Source organism: Canis lupus, chromosome 9 (genome assembly GCF_048164855.1).
Source record: "Canis lupus baileyi chromosome 9, mCanLup2.hap1, whole genome shotgun sequence".
In the NCBI taxonomy this organism is placed as follows: Eukaryota; Metazoa; Chordata; class Mammalia; order Carnivora; family Canidae; genus Canis; species Canis lupus.
This window is the reverse complement of record NC_132846.1, coordinates 70,629,032-70,646,547: the sequence shown is the minus strand read 5'-3', so window position 1 is coordinate 70,646,547 and position 17,516 is coordinate 70,629,032. Positions and strand designations below refer to the sequence as shown.

The window sequence follows — 17,516 nt, the reverse complement described above, 5'->3', positions numbered from 1 at the left end:
AACTTTAACATCCCTAATATCTGTACATAAAATCACTTTCTACCGGGCAAATAGTCTAGATAGACTTTGCTACCTGACCTCGGTGTTGAATGTATAGATTAGCCAACATGTTCATTTTAACCTCTCACTTTATTATTAGTGCATGGTTGACAGGGACTAATGTGTAACATCTGTCAATAGTATTATTTACCCCCAGCAACTCATTTCTTTCATTAACTGACCTCAATGTTTTGAATATGCATTAATGAACACAATGTTTCATATTAGCTGCATTTTAGGGCCATGGTTGGCATTCACTGATTATATTTTACATTTTTTAACAATACAGTGAATATCCTTAAACCACCTAAACTGAGACAAGAACATTGACTATTACTCACATTGGTCTCCATTCTCCAACACAAAGATGTAGCCATAGAACTTGCGATCATGGAAGAATGCTTAAATCAGCGTGCGTCTATTCTGCAGAGTAAAGAGCAGAGCAGATGAAAAGAAAAAGCTTGAGACCTTATTATCTCCATTGGTCCTTGCACCCCACCTCTTATCTAGTTGGTCATTTAGGGAATTTGCAATTAGGGTACCTGTTTACTTAGTTTCTCCTAGTAAATGAATAATAGTGAGCTTGCCACTGACACAGAATAGGAGCATTAACCATTACTATTTAACACTGCCTATGCAGTCACTCGCCAAAGAGGCAACACTTTTGTTTGTATCACTTATTTCTTAGTGGATAAGGGTGTGTTTTCAACACACATTCATAGTTATTTCTTGTCTCTCTAGGTGTTTTTATAATTGGACATGCCTTATGACCATAATCTTTATACAGTTTATTGATCATCTCATTGATCCAATTATAAAAATAGAGAATGCATGAACATGAACCCAAAACAGGATCCTTCTGTATTCATGATATCTGTCTATAAGATCACTTCACACAGGGTGGTGGACTAGACTGTATTTCTGTTGGACCTCGGACTTCCAGACACATATTCATTGTATATGACTCACACGCCACCAGTGGTCATCATCGATCCAATAATGTCCCTCTTTTTCTCCATTCAGTGCTACATTGTTTATTGACTAATTCATTAATTCACTAATAATAATTTTAAGATGCTATTATTCACAAAAGTGCAAAGAAAGCCTTGATATCTCTAATATGTCCATAAGATTATCACTTTTGTTAATTATACTGTTTTTTTAAAGATTTTATTTATTCATTCATGAGAGACACAGAGAGAGAGGCAGAGACACAGGCAGAGGGAGAAGCAGGCTTCATGCAGGAAGCCCAATGTGGGACTCCATCCCCGGTCTCCAGGATCACACCCTGGGCTGAAGACGACCCTAAACCGCTGAGCCACCTGGGCTGCCCTAATTATAATATTTTATACAAATGCATTAATCACTACAATCAACCCCTACTAATCAATATAATCAATTCCATATTTGTCACTGGGCTATAGTTGCCCTTAATTATATTGCATACTTCCTAATGATATAGTAAATACCTTTTTTTAAAAAAAAGAAACCAGGAAAAGACAAAAACTTTGACTATTACTCACATTGGTCTCTATGCTCCTAACTCACAGATGCAACCAGAGAGCTCGTAACCATGGAAGTGCTTATAGCAGCTGGAGTGCATGCATTCTGAGGAGTACAGAGCAGAGCAGATGATAACAAGATGGAGAGACACTCTACTGATGCACTTATTTTACCTTCATTTTGTCTGTCACTTAGAAATACAGCACGTTGGAGTCATATTTATTAATTTTCCCTGAACAAACAGTATCAATATCTTGCTCTTGACACAGAGCAAGAATAAGAATTTGGGCTGTTATTTACTGTCTATATCCTCCTTAACCAAAGAGATAAGACACTTGAACCATTTACATTTTGTAATAAACTTCAGTATTTTCAATAAATGTGAATAATTTTTACTAAGAGCAGATATGCTTCACCCTCTTGATCTTATTTGTACTTGCATATGGGTTCTTCTTTGAGTCATTTATTACAGTAGAATCAAAATTCATGAAAATGAACCAAGAAAATGGTCCTTTTTCTTTCCCTAACATCTGTCCATAGAATTATTTTATTGGACCTCAGAGTTTCAGACACGTAATATTCATCATCCATGACTCATACGCCACCAACTGTCATCATTGGTCCAAATCTGAGCCCTGTTTTCTTCATTCTCTTGTATACTACTTCACTAACTACTAAATTCACTAATGTTAATTTTTAAAACCTGTGATTCACAAAAATCCAATGAATATTGTACATCTGCCTATAGGATTATTTGCCACATTGTTAGATCTCTTATGATCATCAATACTTCACATATGCATTAGCAAGTGTTATATACCATATTTACCAGTTCCCATATTTAGGGGTTTTTTTTTATTTTAATAATAAATTTATTTTTGGGATCCCTGGGTGGCGCAGCGGTTTGGCGCCTGCCTTTGGCCCAGGGCGCGATCCTGGAGACCTGGGATCGAATCCCACGTCAGGCTCCCGGTGCATGGAGCCTGCTTCTCCCTCTGCCTATGTCTCTGCCTCTCTCTCTCTCTGTGTGACTATCATAAATAAATAAAAATAAAAATAAAATAAAATAAAATAAATTTATTTTTTATTAGTGTTCAATTTGCCAACATACAGAATAATACCCAGTGCTCATCCCATCAAGTGCCCACCTCAGTGCCCACCACCCAGTCACCTCCACCCCCTGCCCTCCTCCCCTTCCACCACCCCTAGTTTGTTTCCCAGAGTTAGGAGTCTTCCATGTTATGTCTCCCTTTCTGATATTTCTCACTTATTTTATTTTATTTTTAAAGGTTTTATTTATTTATTCATGAAAGACACAGAGGCAGAGACATAGGCAGAGGGAGAAGCAGGCTCCCCATGGGGAGACTGATGTAGAACCTGATCCCAGAACCCTGGAATCATGACCTGAGCCAAAGGCAGACGCTCAACCACCGAGCCACCCAGGTGTCCCTAGGGATTTAAATTATATTTCATACTTTCAATAATACAGCAGATACCTTTTTTAAAAACATTTAAACAAATACAAGAACTTTAACCTTTACTCACATTCATCTCTATGCTCAGAACACACAGGACATCACAGACCTTTTGACTATGGAAAATGCTTATATCAGCTGGAGTGTGTCGATTCTGAGGAGTGTTAACACAGAGCAGATAATTAAAATTGAAACTTCAACCCTATTAGTCCTTGTTTTCCTCATTTCATTTTTTCAGTTATCTGGGTATTGGTTAATTTTTCACAACATATATACATATGAAAATATAAACATATATATTACAAAATTAATATCCTCAACTCGAAAATGACCCAGGCTTAGAAAATTGGATACTGCTTATTAGTGTCAGTGTCTACATGATCCTTAGTAAAAGAGATAACACCTTTGGTCCATTAATTTCTCAAGTTTCTTTAGTTTACATTAAAAGGATTTCTTGCCTCACCAAATATATTCATACTTGGTAAGTCTTCATCCTCTTTTTATTTATAGATTTTTTTATTGGTTCTATCATTGATCTATGTATTCTAATAATATAGAAATCCATAAATCCAAAATGACAAGAACACTGTCTATATATTCCTAACATGTATCCATAGGATCATTGTGTTGGACCTCAGACTTCCAGACACGTAGCATTCATCGTATATGACTCATACGCCACCAGCTGTCATCATTGGTCCATGCACAAGCCTCCTTTTCTTTATTCTCATATGCATTTTTTAAGGATCAATTCATCAATTCACTATGGTAATTAGATAAATATCTATGAATCTCAAAAGTGGAAGGACAAAAGCCTACAGTATTTCGATCATTTTTCTTTAGAATCATTGGCTAATTAAATAAACTTCTTCATTAACCACCCTCATTGTGGTAAAGGTAGGATGGTCAACATAATGTTTCATACATTTCCAACTTAGTCATTGGACCATGCTTGGTCTTTTTTCTTATATTGAATGCTTTTTAAACAATTACAGTGATACCCTAAACAAACCCTCCAAAGCAAGGAAAGAACTTTGATTATTACGCACATCGGGCTTCATGCTCCCACACAGAGAGGCTAGCCTGGAGCGCCTGAACATGGCAGATGCTTACATCGGGTCAAGTATTTTCTTTCTGAGAAGCACAAAGCAAAATAGGTGAGAACAAGATTGAAATGTTGTCTCCCGTGTTCTGCACATTCCATTTTACATGGAGTCAATCATCTGGAAATATATTAATTTGCAATCATGCTTATTAATTTTCTATTTAAAAAATGAATAATACTTGCTACTGACCCAGAATAAGAACTTCTCTATTCTCACTAAAGAGGTAAAGCACATGAACCATTTATTTTTCTTAATGGAATTCAGTATATTCAATATCTTTGAATAGTTCTTATTGCCTCACCACATATACTAAGAGTGCATATGCTTTATGTTCTTCATTTTTACTTTTTAATATTTGTGCATTGATTCTTAAATTGATTCATTGATAATAAAAGAATCAAAATTCAGGAAAGCAATCTAAGAAAATGGTCCCTTTGCATTCCTAAAATCAGTCTATAGGATAATTTCAGACAGGTAATAGATTGTATCTCTTTTTGCATTGGACCTCAGAGTTCCAGACACGTAGTATTCATCGTCCATGACTCCTACGCCACCAGCCGTCATCATTGGTCCATATTTAAGCCCCTTTCTCTTCATATTCTATATATTATTTCACTAATTCCTTAATTCACTAATGTCATTTTTTTAAAAACCCTATGATTCACCAAAAAATGATGAATAAGAACCTTGAATATTCTACATCTGTCCAGAGAATCATTTATCACATTGATATAACCTTTCATTAATTATACTTAATCTATCATAAATGCATTAATAAATATAATGCTTGGTAATACTCACATATTTATCATTGGCCATGATTGGCCTTTCGAATTATATTCACACTATTAATAATACAGTAAATGCTCCTTTTTTTTATAACCTGTCAAATGAAAACATAAGACTTATTACTCACACTGGTCTCTGTAATCAGAGATGCAATCATAGAGATTGTAACCAAGAATTCTTCAACCAGCTTTGGGATGTCCATCCTGAGGAATACAAAGCAGAGCATGTGATAAAAAAGATCAGAGATCTCATCTAAATTGATCCTTCCTTTCATATTTTATTCACTCTATCATTTAGGTATTTATTAATTTTCATTCTCTTAATAAAAGGAACCACCACAAATTTGAGACTTACCTAAAAACTAAAATTGACTCTTACTTGTGAGTTTCTATGACCCTTAGCCAAAGAGAGGACACTCTCAATCAATTTATTTCTTAAGGGGCATCAATGTTTTCAATTTTTGGTAATAATTATTCTTGCCTTACCACATATATTCACAGCTGGACGATGCTTCACTCTCTTTTTCTTTATCTGTCTATTTATATCTCATTAATGGTTCTATCATTGATCCATCTATAATAATAAATCTATATTGATAAAACCAAGGCAAGAACGTGATCTTTGTATATTTCTAGTATCTGTCTACAGGAGCATGTCCGAAAGAAGGATCTGACTAATTATGTCTTATATTGGACCTCAGAATACCAGGCACATATTATTCACCATCCAGATACATATGCCACCAGTCACCATCAAAGGTTCAGGTTTGGGTCTCTTTTTCTTCATTCATTTCTACCTTGATACCAAATAAATCATTAATCCATTAATAACAATAAAATAAACACATGATTCACAAAATCCAAGAAGATCCTTTCAGATCTCTAAAATCTCTCTATAGAATCATTTCCCACAGAGACTGATTCTGTCTCATTAATCAACCTCTATATTGCCATTATTGATTAATCAACATTACAATTGATATATTTCTCACTGGGACATAGCTAACTTTTTAAAATTATGTTTCATACTTTTTAATAATTCAATGAATACCTATAAACAGATGACCCAATATAAGATGACAACTTTGACCATTACTTACCATGGTCTCTTTCCACCACGGAAGCAGCATGACAACCTTGACCACAGCCAGACCGCTCGAGGTTCCATTCTGAAGAGTACCAGTTAGAACAAATGATAAAAAGATTGAGACATTCTCTCCATTGATCCAAAGTTCCTACCACTCATGTATGTAGTCATTTAGATATTTACTAATGTATGGTTAATATTTATTTAACCTTCATAAAGTAAACATTAAACATGCAAGTTTCTCAGTTTAATAATGGACTTTTAAAAATAAAGATCTCAGGATCCCTAGGTGGCGCAGCGGTTTAGCGCCTGCCTTTGGCCCAGGGCACGGTCCTGGAGACCTGGGATCGAAACCCACATCAGGGTCCCAGCATGGAGCCTGCTTCTCCCTCTACCTATGTCTCTGCCTCTCTCTCTCTGTGTGACTATCATAAATAAATAAAAATTAAAAAAAATAAATAAAAAATAAAGATCTCTCATTTTAATTGAGATAAAATTAGCCATTGAAAGTTAACAAATTAGTAGCATTCAGTATTTTCACAATATTGTGCAACTGCCATTTCTATGTAGTTTCAAAATACTTGCATCACTCCAAAATAAAATCCCATATTCATTAAGCAGTCTGTCCTCCTCCTCCTGCCTCAAGCCCTGGGCAACTACCAATCTTTATTCTCGCCCTATGGATTTACCTACTTTGGAGATTTCATATAAATGGAGTTATGCATGACGTAACCTTTTCCATATGCCTTCTTTCACTTGGCACAATGTTTTCAAGGGACATCTGCATCGCAGCACTACTTCATTCCTTCGCAGCCACCCTGGAAAACAGTATGGAGGGTCCTCAAAAAGTTAAAAATAGAGCTATCCTATGATCCAGCAATTGCACTACTAGGTATTTATTCAAAGGATTTTATAAACATGTTGATTCAAAGGGTCACCTACAACCCAATGTTTATTTATTTTTTTATAATTTTTTTTAAATTTATTTATGATAGTCACACACAGAGAGAGAGAGAGGCAGAGACACAGGCAGAGGGAGAAGCAGGCTCCATGCACCAGGAGCCCGACGTGGGATTCGATACCGGGGCTCCAGGATCGTGCCCTGGGCCAAAGGCAGGCGCCAAACCACTGCGCCACCCAGGGATCCCCAACCCAATGTTTATAGCAGCAATGACCACAATAGCCAAACTATGGAAAGTGCCCAGATGTCCATCAACAGATGAAGGGATAAAGAAGAGGTGGTACATACACACAATGGAATATTACTCGGCCATCAAAAAGAATGAAATCTTGCCATTTGCAACAACATGGATGGAACTAGAGGGTATTACTCTAAGTGAAATAAGTCAGTCTGAGAAAGGCAAATACCATAGGATTTCACTCATATGTGGAATTTAAGAAACAGAACAGAGGACCATAGGGGAAGGAAAAAGAAAAGAAGATGGAAAGAAACCATAAGAGACTCTTAATCATAAGAAACAAACAGGGTTGCTGGAAGGGAGTGAGATGGGGAATGGGGTAACTAGGTGATGCTCATGAAGGAGGGCATGTGATATAATGACTCCTGGGTGTTATATGCAACTGACAAATCACTAAATTCTACCTCTGAAACTAATAATACACTATATGTTAATTAAATTGAATTTAATTTTTTTTTTAATTTTCTTTTTATTTGAGTACAGTTGACACAGTGCTACATTAGTTTCAGGTGTACAATACATGATCCAACATCTCTAAACATTATGCTATACTCAATATGCTATTATGATATCATTGACTATATTCTTTATATTGTACCCTTTATTTCCATGACTCAATAATTGAGTATTACTGATTGCTGTCTATATTACCCTTAGTCAAAAATGTAAAGTAAATTTCATTCATTTATTATCCATTCTTCTACTAATATTTCTCTTTGCTATATATTTTAATAATGAACAATACTTAACCCTCTTCATCTTTATTCATTTGCTCATTTATTCATTTGTTTATTCTGTCATTAATACTTCTATAATATTTCTAAAAATTCATGAACACAAAGAATAAGAACAAAGTCCTTGTATATTCCTGACCTCTGTCTATAGGAACACTGTGAACAGAGGGACTAGACTAGATATCTTTGTGTTGGCTGGACCTCAGACTTCCAGACACATAGCATTCATTGTATATGACTCATACGCCACCAGCTGTCATCATTGGTCCATGCTTGGATCTCCTTTTCTTCATTCTTGTTTACATTTGTTTACTATCAATTTATTAAGTCAATAATAATAATAAAATAAGTATCTGTGAATCACAAAACTCAAGGACAAGATACTTAAGTATCTTTGGCATCTGTCTATAGAACCTTTTGCCTCACTGAATATATTTATTTGACCAATGGTCTTCATTGTGGAACATATTGATTAGTTACCATAATGTTTATTGTCAACACCAATTTTATTGTATCATTGTATTGTTTATTGTATCATTGAGCTATGTTTGGAAATCCTTGAATTTTTAATATGACACTGAATATCCTATACAAACCACCTAAACCAGGAGAAGAATCTGTCACTCACATTGGCTTTCATGCTCTCACACACAGGGGCATCCATGAGCACCTGATCACAGCCAAATGCCTAAGTAAGTTCAAGTGTATCCATTCTGAGGAATACAAAGCAGAACAGACAATAATGGTATGAGAGACTATTGATCCACACATTTTATCTTCAGTTAGTCATTTAGGAATGCAGTGAATTGGGATCATATTAACTATTTTTCTCAAAAAAAATGTCAAACCTAACACTAACATAAAATAAGAATTTTTATATTCATTGTCTATATAATCATTCTTGGCCAAAGAGTAAGACACGTGAAACATTTACATTTCTTAATGAACTGTAGCATTTTAAATATATATTAATAGCTTTTATCCCCTCACCACATATACTAAGAGCAAACATGTTTCACTCTCTTTATCTTATTTGTAACTGTACACTTATTGTCTCTTTGGGCCATTTTTAACAGTAAAACCAAAACTCATAAACACAAAGCAAGAAAATTATTATTCTATATTCCTAATATTTGTCTAAAATACCATGTCAAACAGAGGCAACAGATCAGCTTTCTTTTTTTATTGGACCTCAGGGTTTCAGACACATAATATTCATCATCCATGACTCATACGCCACCAACTATCATCATTGGTCCAAACCTGAGCCTCTTTTCATTCTTAACTGCATAAGTTCACTGACCAATTCATGAATTCACTAATATCAATTCCTAAAATTCTATGATTCACAAAAACCCAAGAATAAGAATATTCTATATCTGCCTATAGGATCATCTACCACATTGATATATCTCTTTCACTAATTATCATCAAAGTTCTATATATGGATTAATACAATGCAGCAGACCAATCCCATATATATCATTCCTGATGGTTGACATTTCTTATTATATTTCATACTTTTGATAATACAGTGAATACTTGAAACAATAAATTTGCAAATGCAGACACACAACTATTACTCACATTCGTCTCTGCAACATAGAGCTTGTGACCGCAGGAGATGCTTCAGCCCACTGGAGTTGTGCACCCATTCTGAGGAGTACAGAGCAGAGCAGGTAATAAAAAAAATTGAAGTCTTCTTTAAATGGATCCTTGTTTTACTCATTTCATTTATTCAATCATAAAGGTACCTTTTATTTTTCATAATTTCTACACATATATTAGCATAAATATAAATGTAACATTATGATCCTTAGATAAAGAGGGAACACCCTTGGTCCATTTTATCTCTTAACCTGCATTGGTTTCTTCAGTTTATATTAATAGTAGTTCTTGCTCCACTGCATATATATATATATACATAATTGACAAGGCTTCTTCCATGGTTCTATTTACTTACATGTTTATTTATTGGTTCTAGAAGTGACCCATTCATTTATATGAATAACATAGAAATTCATGAATCCATGATTACTATAACAATATTCTTGTATTTTCCTAACACCGATCCACAGGAACATTGTGTTGGACCTCAGACTTCCAGACACGTAGCATTCATCGTATATGACTCATACGCCACCAGCTGTCATCATTGGTCCATGCACAAGCCTCCTTTTCTTTATTCTCCTATGCATTTTTTAAGGATCAATTCATCAATTCACTTTGGTGATTAAATAAATATCTATGACTCACAAAAGCCCAAGGACAAGGGCCTTCAGTAACCCTATCATTTTTCTTTAGAATCATTGCATCATTGAAATACCTTCCATTAATCATCTTCATTGTTGTATAAGTAGATTAATCAACATCATGTTTCATACATTTCCAATTTCATGACTGGATCATGGTTGGTCTTTCCTCTTACACTGAATACTTGTTTCAAATATTACAGAGAATCCCCTAAAGAAACCACCCAAAGTGAGATGAAAATGTTGACTATGACTCACGTTGGTATCCATGTTCCTACAGGCAAATGCAGAGATCATTGGTCGAGGCATACTACTTAAACCACCTTGAGTGTGTGCATTCTAAAAAGTAGAAAGCAGAGTAGACAATAACATGATTGAGATATTTCCTCTATTGATCCTTGCACTACATTTCATTACTCAGTAATTAAACTGCATATTAATTTGGGGTAATATGCATTTAACTTTTTCTTAAGGAAAACAAACATTGAACTTTCCACTAACTCAGAACAAGAATATTGGCCATTGTTTATATTACCTATAACATTCTTATCTAGAGGTATTACCTGCAAACTATTTCTCTCTCACTCTTGCCTTACTACATTTTTTCTTCTATTGATTCACCTACTGCAATAGGATCAAAATTCATTAATGCAAAGACTGTAGAACCAGATCCTTGTGAAATCCTAAATCTGTCTATAGGATCATTTCCAACATAGGCAATAAACTAGATTTCTTTTTTTGCTGGACCTCAGAGTTCCAGACGCATACTCATTAATCATGACTCATACGCCATCAGCCACCATCATTGGACCACCCTTGGCCTTTGTTTTCCCCGCTGTCATCTACCTTTGTTTATTAATTAATCAATTAATCAATTTATCTGATAGTAATAAAATAAATACCTATGAAGTAAAAAAGAAAATGAATCCAACAACAACAACCTAGAACAGAGGCCTTAAAAAATCCCTATCTGTCCATAGAATCATTTACTACATCAATATATTTCCTTGATTAATCATCCTCAGAGTTTCATAGAGGGACTAATCAATGTAATGCAATGTAATATTAATTCCATATTTATTGGGGATCCCCGGGTGGCGCAGCAGTTTGGCGCCTGCCTTTGGCCCAGGGCGCGATCCTGGAGACCTGGGATCGAATCCCACATTGGGCTCCCAGTGCATGGAGCCTGCTTCTCCCTCTGCCTGTCTCTGCCTCTCTCTCTCTCTCTCTCTCTCTCTCTCTGTGACTATCAAATAAATAAATAAAAATTTTAAAAAAATATAATTCCATATTTATCAGTGGACCATGGAGGCTTTATTATAGTTCATACTTTTCAAATCCAGAGTATATACCCATAAAAACTCACCCTTCTTTCTATGTACCAAACACATAGAGACAAGCAGACATCTTGTGACCATGGAAGAATCAGGTCCAATGGATCCATTCTGAGAAATGCACATTACAGGTGATATAAAAAAAAATTAGGCCTTTTCTTCATTGGTTTTGCTTTCCACATTTCATTTACTCAGCCACTTAGGTATTTATTAATTTTCATAATTTACAATCCACTTATTCATGTTTATTTAGATTGAATTATTGATTCTTTCACTTCTCTGTTTATACTAAAAGAATCAAAATCCATGAACACAAAGACCAAGAACATGATCCTTGTACATTACTAATATCTATCAATATAGTCATTTCCAACAGAGAAAAAAGACTAGATTTCTTGTTGTGTTGGACCTCAGAGTTCCCGACACGTAGTATTCATCATCCATGACTCATACGCCACCAGCCGTCATCATCAGTCCAGCACTGGCCCTTTTCCTTGTACATTTCTTTACTGATCAACATATCAATAAATCAATGACTATAAAATAAACATCTATGAAGCAAAAATACTTAAAAATAAGACCCTTAAGAATCCCTAACATCTGACCATGGAATCATTGCCTCCTTGAATATGTATTTCATTAATCATCTACAATTTTGCAAATACCAGTTAATCAATATAATGTTTCATGTCAATTCTCTATTTATCATGGGGCTGTGGTTGGCCTTTTTTATTATATTTAAATATTTCTTAATATTACAATTAACATCCTAAGCCAACTACCAAAAATAAGATAAGAACTTTATACTCACGCTGGTCTCCATATCCTATAGAACTCATAATAATGAAAGGTGCTTTAATCAGCTTGTGTGACCACTCTGAGAAGTACAGAGCAGAGTAGATAGAAAAAAAAAGAGAGAGAGAGACATTATCTCTCCATTAATCCATTTCAACTTTTATTTAGTGAGTAATTTAGGCATTTATTATTTTGGGATAACATTTATTAATATTTTTTTAAGAAAATAAACATCAAATTTGTCACTGAGCCAGAATAGGAACAATGATTCAACATTAGCCGAAGAAGTCACACCATTGAACCATGTCTTTCTTAATCGGCTCAGTGTTTTTAATACATATTAATAGATTCTCTTATGTTGTGACACATTTTCATAATGGAACAATATTTTACTTATTTATATTTATTGATCAATTGTTTATAATTTTAATATATCCAATTATAATAATAGAATCAAAATCCATGAACAAAAAGACCAAGAACATGGTCCTTATATATTCTTAACATCTGTTTATAGGGCCATTTCCAATAGAGGCAGTAGACCAGATTTTCTTTGTTGGACCTCAGAGTTCCAGACACGTATCATTCATTATGCATGATTCATACGCCACCAGCCATCATCATCGATCCAAGCCTGGGCCTCTTTTTCGTTTTCATCAATATTTATTTATGAATTAATTTACCAATTCCCTGGTAATAATAAAACAAATACCTATGAATAAAAAAAAACAAGAATAAGGACCCTAAATATCCCTATACAATCATTTACCAAATCAGTATATTTCTTATATTAATTATCCTCAATGTTTCATATAATAATTTATCACTGGGCCATAGTTGGCCTTCTTTGCTTATACAAAATATATCTTATTAAAACAGTGAATATTCTTTTTAAAAAATAACCATTCAAACTAAGAGCACTGTAACTATTACTCACATTCATGTCTCTGTTCCTAACAATGGAGCCAACCACAGAGAATCATCTCAAGTGTGTCCATTCTGAGGAGTATAAAGCAGAAGAGATGGTTTAAAAGACTGAGATATTCTCTCCCTTTAGCCTTGCTTTCACATTTAATTTACTCAGCCATTTGATTGTTTATTAATTTTTCATAATATTTACATATTTTCCTCCTAACAAAATGAACAACCTTGCCCATGAGACTGGTCTGTGACAACAAAAGTGACTATTATTAATCAATGCCTATATGATGCCTGCTCAGAGGTAACACAGTTGGTCCATTTAATTCTTAATGGACTTCTATGATTTCAATTAATATTAATAGTATTTCTTGCCTCACTACTTTTTTTAGTTTAACAATACTTCATCTTTTTATATTTACTGATTTATATATTTGTTTATGGTTCTATCATTGATCCATTTATAAATATGAAATCAAAACCAGGTATACATAGTGAAAGAACAAAATCCTTATGTATTCCTAACATCTGTCCATAGGATTATTTCCAACATAAGGAACGCACTAGATTTCTTATTTGTCGGACCTCAGAGTTTCAGACACGTAATATTCATCATCCATGACTCATACGCCACCCTTTGTCATCATTGGTCCAGAACTGGCCCTCTTCTCCTCCATTAATTTCTACATTTGTTTGTTGGTTAATTCCTCATTTCATTAGTAACTTAACTCTGAATCACAAAAACTTAAGAACAAGATTTTTAAGTATCTGTAATAGCTATCTATAGGATCATTTGCTACCTTGATTATATCTCTCATTAATCATTCTTAATTTTGCAATCATCAACAACAGTGTTCACAGCAATGCCGTATTTATCATGGGGCCATGGTTGGCCCTTTTGGATCCTTTAACAACGATCCAAACCAAGACAAAGACTTTGACCATACTCACATTGGTCTCTATGCTCCTAGGGAACCAGAGAGCTCATGATCATGGAGATGCTTAAATTGGCCGGGAGCATCCATTCTGAGAGTAGAAAAACAGATAATAAAAAGGATTTGAAATATTCTCTCCATTTATCCTTGCATGCCTCCTTTCATTTTATTTGTCATTTAGGTATGTATTAAATTGTTATGTTTTTTTCCTTGAGGTAACAAACAACATTGAACAAGGCCCTGGTCAAAGAAGAAAATGGGCTATGATTTACGCTGTACATATCAACCTGAGCCAAAGAGAGAATATCTTTAGGACATTTATTTCCTAATAGAACTCAGTGTTTTTTAATATTTAGTAATAACATTTCTGGACTCATCATATATTTTCATAATTGGATAATACTTCACTTTCCTGTTTTATTTATGTATTTGTTTGATTCTTTTGGTGATCTATTTACAATAACAGAATCAAATTCCATGAACACAAAAATTAAGGATATCCTTATATATTCCTAGCATCTGTCCATTGGATCATTTACAGCAGAAGGTATAGACTGTTTCCTATTGTGTTGGACCTCAGAGTTCCAGTTACATAGTATTCATCATCCATGACTCATACTCCACCAGTCATCATCATTGGTCCAGGATTGGCCCTTATTATCTTCAATCATGTGCACATGTTTTAATGCTTAATTGATCAATTTCCTAATGATAAGAAAATTCATAAAGGTCATGAAAACTTGAGACAAGATCCTTGAATATCTCTAACATTTCTGTATAGAATTATATCCCACTAACATATATCTTTCATTAATTTTCCATACTATATAGACTAATATAATACTTCATATTAACCCCATTTTACTATTTGAATGTGACCAAACTATGTCTCCATAAATAAAGGGAGGTTTAAATCAACTGTGACTCAAAATTAAAATTGAATAATTCATTTTACATTAATTAATTGAATAACTAACTGTGAAAATGAATAAAATGGTCCTGTTTTTTTCTCCTTAATTGACCACAGATGTGCTGTACTGGCCCACACATGACCTTCATTCATTTTATTTGTATATGCAGCCATTTATTCCCTTTCAATAATGGAGTTAACACCCATGACAGACCGCCAAACCAGAAGCAATTATCTCGACTGTTACTTACATAAGTTTCTACACTCCATAATTGATTCATCATGCATCCATCCTGTAGAGTATAAAGCAAATATAAAAACACAGAGATTCAATGATACAGATGACAGATATAGAAGAGCCTAGATTCAGATATTTTAGTTCAAGTCAACAATAAATGATTACAAATAAACTTTAGTGCTTATTATGTATTAAAACTCAGAAAAGCATATTTATTTCTTGATTGATCCAAGCAATACACTTAACTGACATAATGAACTTCTCTGAAATCAACACCAAATAAAAGAATAAGACCCATGACTACTACTCATATCTGTTTCTGTGTCCTCTACTGAGCCAAGTGAGAGCTCTATCTTTTTGCTAAATGAATCTTGCTTAGAAAGAACTTGGTTGGGGCAGCCTGGGTGGCTCAGTGGTTTAGTGCCACCTTCAACCCAGGGCGTGATCCTGGAGACCCAGAATTGAGTCCCCATCATGCTTCTAGCATTTCTCTCTCTCTCTCTCTCTCTCTCTCATAAATAAATGAAATCTTTAAAAAAAAGAAAGAAATGAAAGAACTAGATTAATCTGAATCCTAGATTCTAGGACATTCTCAACAATTGTGCATCCTTGTCCCATCTTTATATATTTATGTAGGAACATAGTTATGTATGGAGTCATTTATCTTAGGCTTTTTAAAAGAAATTGCACCAAGCCAGAAAAAAGAAATCCTATCTAAATATATTCCCTGGGGCACCTGGGTTGCTCAGTGGTTGAGCGTCTGCCTTAGGCTCAGGGCATGATCCTGGGGTCCTGGGATGGAGTCCCACATCAGGCTCCCCGCAGGGAGTCTGCTTCTCTCTCTGCCAATGTCTCTGCCTCTCTCTATGTCTCTCATGAATAAAAAAATAAAATCTTTAAAATATATGTATATATTCACCATTCCTAAAACTTAAGAGTATAAGTATTTTATCCGGAAAGCAATTGTGTAGAACTGGATTGATTAATCTCTCTCCTCGTTTCAAAACACATGCTCCTCATGGTCCAAATAATTGATTACAATGTTAACTTAGGGACGCCGGGGTGGCTCAGTGGTTGAGTGTCTGCCTTTGGCTCAGGGTGTGATCCCAGTGGTCCTGGGATCGAGTCCCACGTTGGGCTCTCCACAGGGAAACTGCTTCCCCCTCTGCCTGTGCCTCTGCCTGTGTGTGTATGTGTGTGTGTGTGTGTGTGTGTGTCCCTCATGAATAAATAAATAAAATCTTAAAAAAAAAGAAAAGATGCCATGATTCATTTAAAAAATGTTAACTTATTGTTTTATATATTTATAATAATATTAATATGTGTGACTCCACAGAAACAAGACAATATTAATGCATGCCCATATGCTCCTTAGGCACAGAAAAAAGATCAGATAATTTTTCCTTTTTTTTAAATTAAAACATAGTGAAGATCACTGGATTAGTTGTAACTGGTCATATGACACATTCTCAACATAAGTCCATGTGTAAGCCCTCTCTCAATTATGTAGTTACTTAATCAATAATTAATTTTAAGTAAATGTTTTGCTCTTCTCTGGGTAAAACAAAAAACCAACAACCCAACCCAGAAATACAACATGAGTTCTTACATCCATTTATCTAAATTATCTTTACCCAAAAGGGTCAGATTTAATCAATTTACCTTACTGGAACTCAGTGCTTCAGAAATTTATTAACAATGATTTTTATATTCATATATTATATTACATACTCTCCTATTTGGACCAAGAATAACCCATTTTGTCTTTATTCATTTATTTATTTCTTGATTTATTCATGCATTGATTTACTGAAAATACAATACTCAAAAGCCCAAGAACAAACTCCTGAGTATTTTTAACTCCTAGAATAAGCTCATTTCCCATAGAGACAACAGAGAGGAATCTTTTGTAATGGACCTCAGAGTCATAGGGTTTAATCAAAATCCTTGATTTCAGACACCCCAGGGTACTCATCATTGATCCAGGTTAAGCAATCTTTTTCTTCATTTATACCTTTGTTTATTGATCCATTCACTGATCCACCAACAGTAATAAAATCAATATCCATGAATTTTTAAAAAGCCAAGAACAAGGTCCTTGGATATGACCAAAGTCTACTTACAGGCTCTTTTCCCATAACTAGACCTTTTCCCAAAGGACTTTTTTTTTTTTTGCAGGGGCCCTCAGCTAGGTATGTATCGA

The 17,516-nt window shown here is 34.5% G+C and overlaps 1 long non-coding RNA gene and 14 other non-coding genes across 30 annotated transcripts in view; all 15 read right to left on the bottom strand.

The window, feature by feature from the left end:
• Positions 1-17,516, bottom strand: part of LOC140640485 (uncharacterized) — a 106,889-nt gene that overhangs the window by 37,649 nt on the left and 51,724 nt on the right. For 13 of the 16 annotated variants that reach the window (XR_012037220.1, XR_012037228.1, XR_012037219.1 and 10 more), the window contains 15 exons: positions 15,327-15,368; positions 14,182-14,256; positions 13,250-13,311; positions 12,329-12,394; positions 11,550-11,628; positions 10,442-10,522; positions 9,519-9,587; positions 8,560-8,644; positions 6,688-6,816; positions 6,012-6,080; positions 5,040-5,115; positions 4,067-4,151; positions 3,088-3,171; positions 1,563-1,647; positions 381-462 (listed from right to left, as the gene is read on the bottom strand). This is a non-coding gene — a long non-coding RNA (uncharacterized lncRNA). The remainder of the gene's footprint in view (positions 1-380; positions 463-1,562; positions 1,648-3,087; positions 3,172-4,066; positions 4,152-5,039; positions 5,116-6,011; positions 6,081-6,687; positions 6,817-8,559; positions 8,645-9,518; positions 9,588-10,441; positions 10,523-11,549; positions 11,629-12,328; positions 12,395-13,249; positions 13,312-14,181; positions 14,257-15,326; positions 15,369-17,516) is intronic. The other 3 variants (XR_012037225.1, XR_012037226.1, XR_012037227.1) reach the window with 2 other exon arrangements.
• Positions 964-1,035, bottom strand: LOC140640738 (small nucleolar RNA SNORD113/SNORD114 family). Its single transcript, XR_012037376.1, has one exon. It is a non-coding gene; the product is annotated as a small nucleolar RNA SNORD113/SNORD114 family (small nucleolar RNA).
• On the bottom strand, positions 2,093-2,167 carry LOC140640715 (small nucleolar RNA SNORD113/SNORD114 family). Its single transcript, XR_012037356.1, has one exon. It is a non-coding gene; the product is annotated as a small nucleolar RNA SNORD113/SNORD114 family (small nucleolar RNA).
• Positions 3,645-3,719, bottom strand: LOC140640717 (small nucleolar RNA SNORD113/SNORD114 family). Its single transcript, XR_012037358.1, has one exon. It is a non-coding gene; the product is annotated as a small nucleolar RNA SNORD113/SNORD114 family (small nucleolar RNA).
• On the bottom strand, positions 4,623-4,697 carry LOC140640722 (small nucleolar RNA SNORD113/SNORD114 family). The gene has a single exon (XR_012037361.1). It is a non-coding gene; the product is annotated as a small nucleolar RNA SNORD113/SNORD114 family (small nucleolar RNA).
• Positions 5,602-5,675, bottom strand: LOC140640764 (small nucleolar RNA SNORD113/SNORD114 family). Its single transcript, XR_012037398.1, has one exon. It is a non-coding gene; the product is annotated as a small nucleolar RNA SNORD113/SNORD114 family (small nucleolar RNA).
• LOC140640724 (small nucleolar RNA SNORD113/SNORD114 family) lies at positions 8,127-8,201 on the bottom strand. Its single transcript, XR_012037363.1, has one exon. It is a non-coding gene; the product is annotated as a small nucleolar RNA SNORD113/SNORD114 family (small nucleolar RNA).
• On the bottom strand, positions 9,117-9,191 carry LOC140640731 (small nucleolar RNA SNORD113/SNORD114 family). The gene has a single exon (XR_012037370.1). It is a non-coding gene; the product is annotated as a small nucleolar RNA SNORD113/SNORD114 family (small nucleolar RNA).
• On the bottom strand, positions 10,020-10,094 carry LOC140640716 (small nucleolar RNA SNORD113/SNORD114 family). Its single transcript, XR_012037357.1, has one exon. It is a non-coding gene; the product is annotated as a small nucleolar RNA SNORD113/SNORD114 family (small nucleolar RNA).
• LOC140640752 (small nucleolar RNA SNORD113/SNORD114 family) lies at positions 10,925-10,996 on the bottom strand. Its single transcript, XR_012037389.1, has one exon. It is a non-coding gene; the product is annotated as a small nucleolar RNA SNORD113/SNORD114 family (small nucleolar RNA).
• Positions 11,921-11,995, bottom strand: LOC140640729 (small nucleolar RNA SNORD113/SNORD114 family). Its single transcript, XR_012037368.1, has one exon. It is a non-coding gene; the product is annotated as a small nucleolar RNA SNORD113/SNORD114 family (small nucleolar RNA).
• On the bottom strand, positions 12,869-12,943 carry LOC140640733 (small nucleolar RNA SNORD113/SNORD114 family). The gene has a single exon (XR_012037372.1). It is a non-coding gene; the product is annotated as a small nucleolar RNA SNORD113/SNORD114 family (small nucleolar RNA).
• On the bottom strand, positions 13,810-13,884 carry LOC140640726 (small nucleolar RNA SNORD113/SNORD114 family). Its single transcript, XR_012037365.1, has one exon. It is a non-coding gene; the product is annotated as a small nucleolar RNA SNORD113/SNORD114 family (small nucleolar RNA).
• LOC140640721 (small nucleolar RNA SNORD113/SNORD114 family) lies at positions 14,735-14,809 on the bottom strand. The gene has a single exon (XR_012037360.1). It is a non-coding gene; the product is annotated as a small nucleolar RNA SNORD113/SNORD114 family (small nucleolar RNA).
• Positions 17,226-17,298, bottom strand: LOC140640761 (small nucleolar RNA SNORD113/SNORD114 family). The gene has a single exon (XR_012037395.1). It is a non-coding gene; the product is annotated as a small nucleolar RNA SNORD113/SNORD114 family (small nucleolar RNA).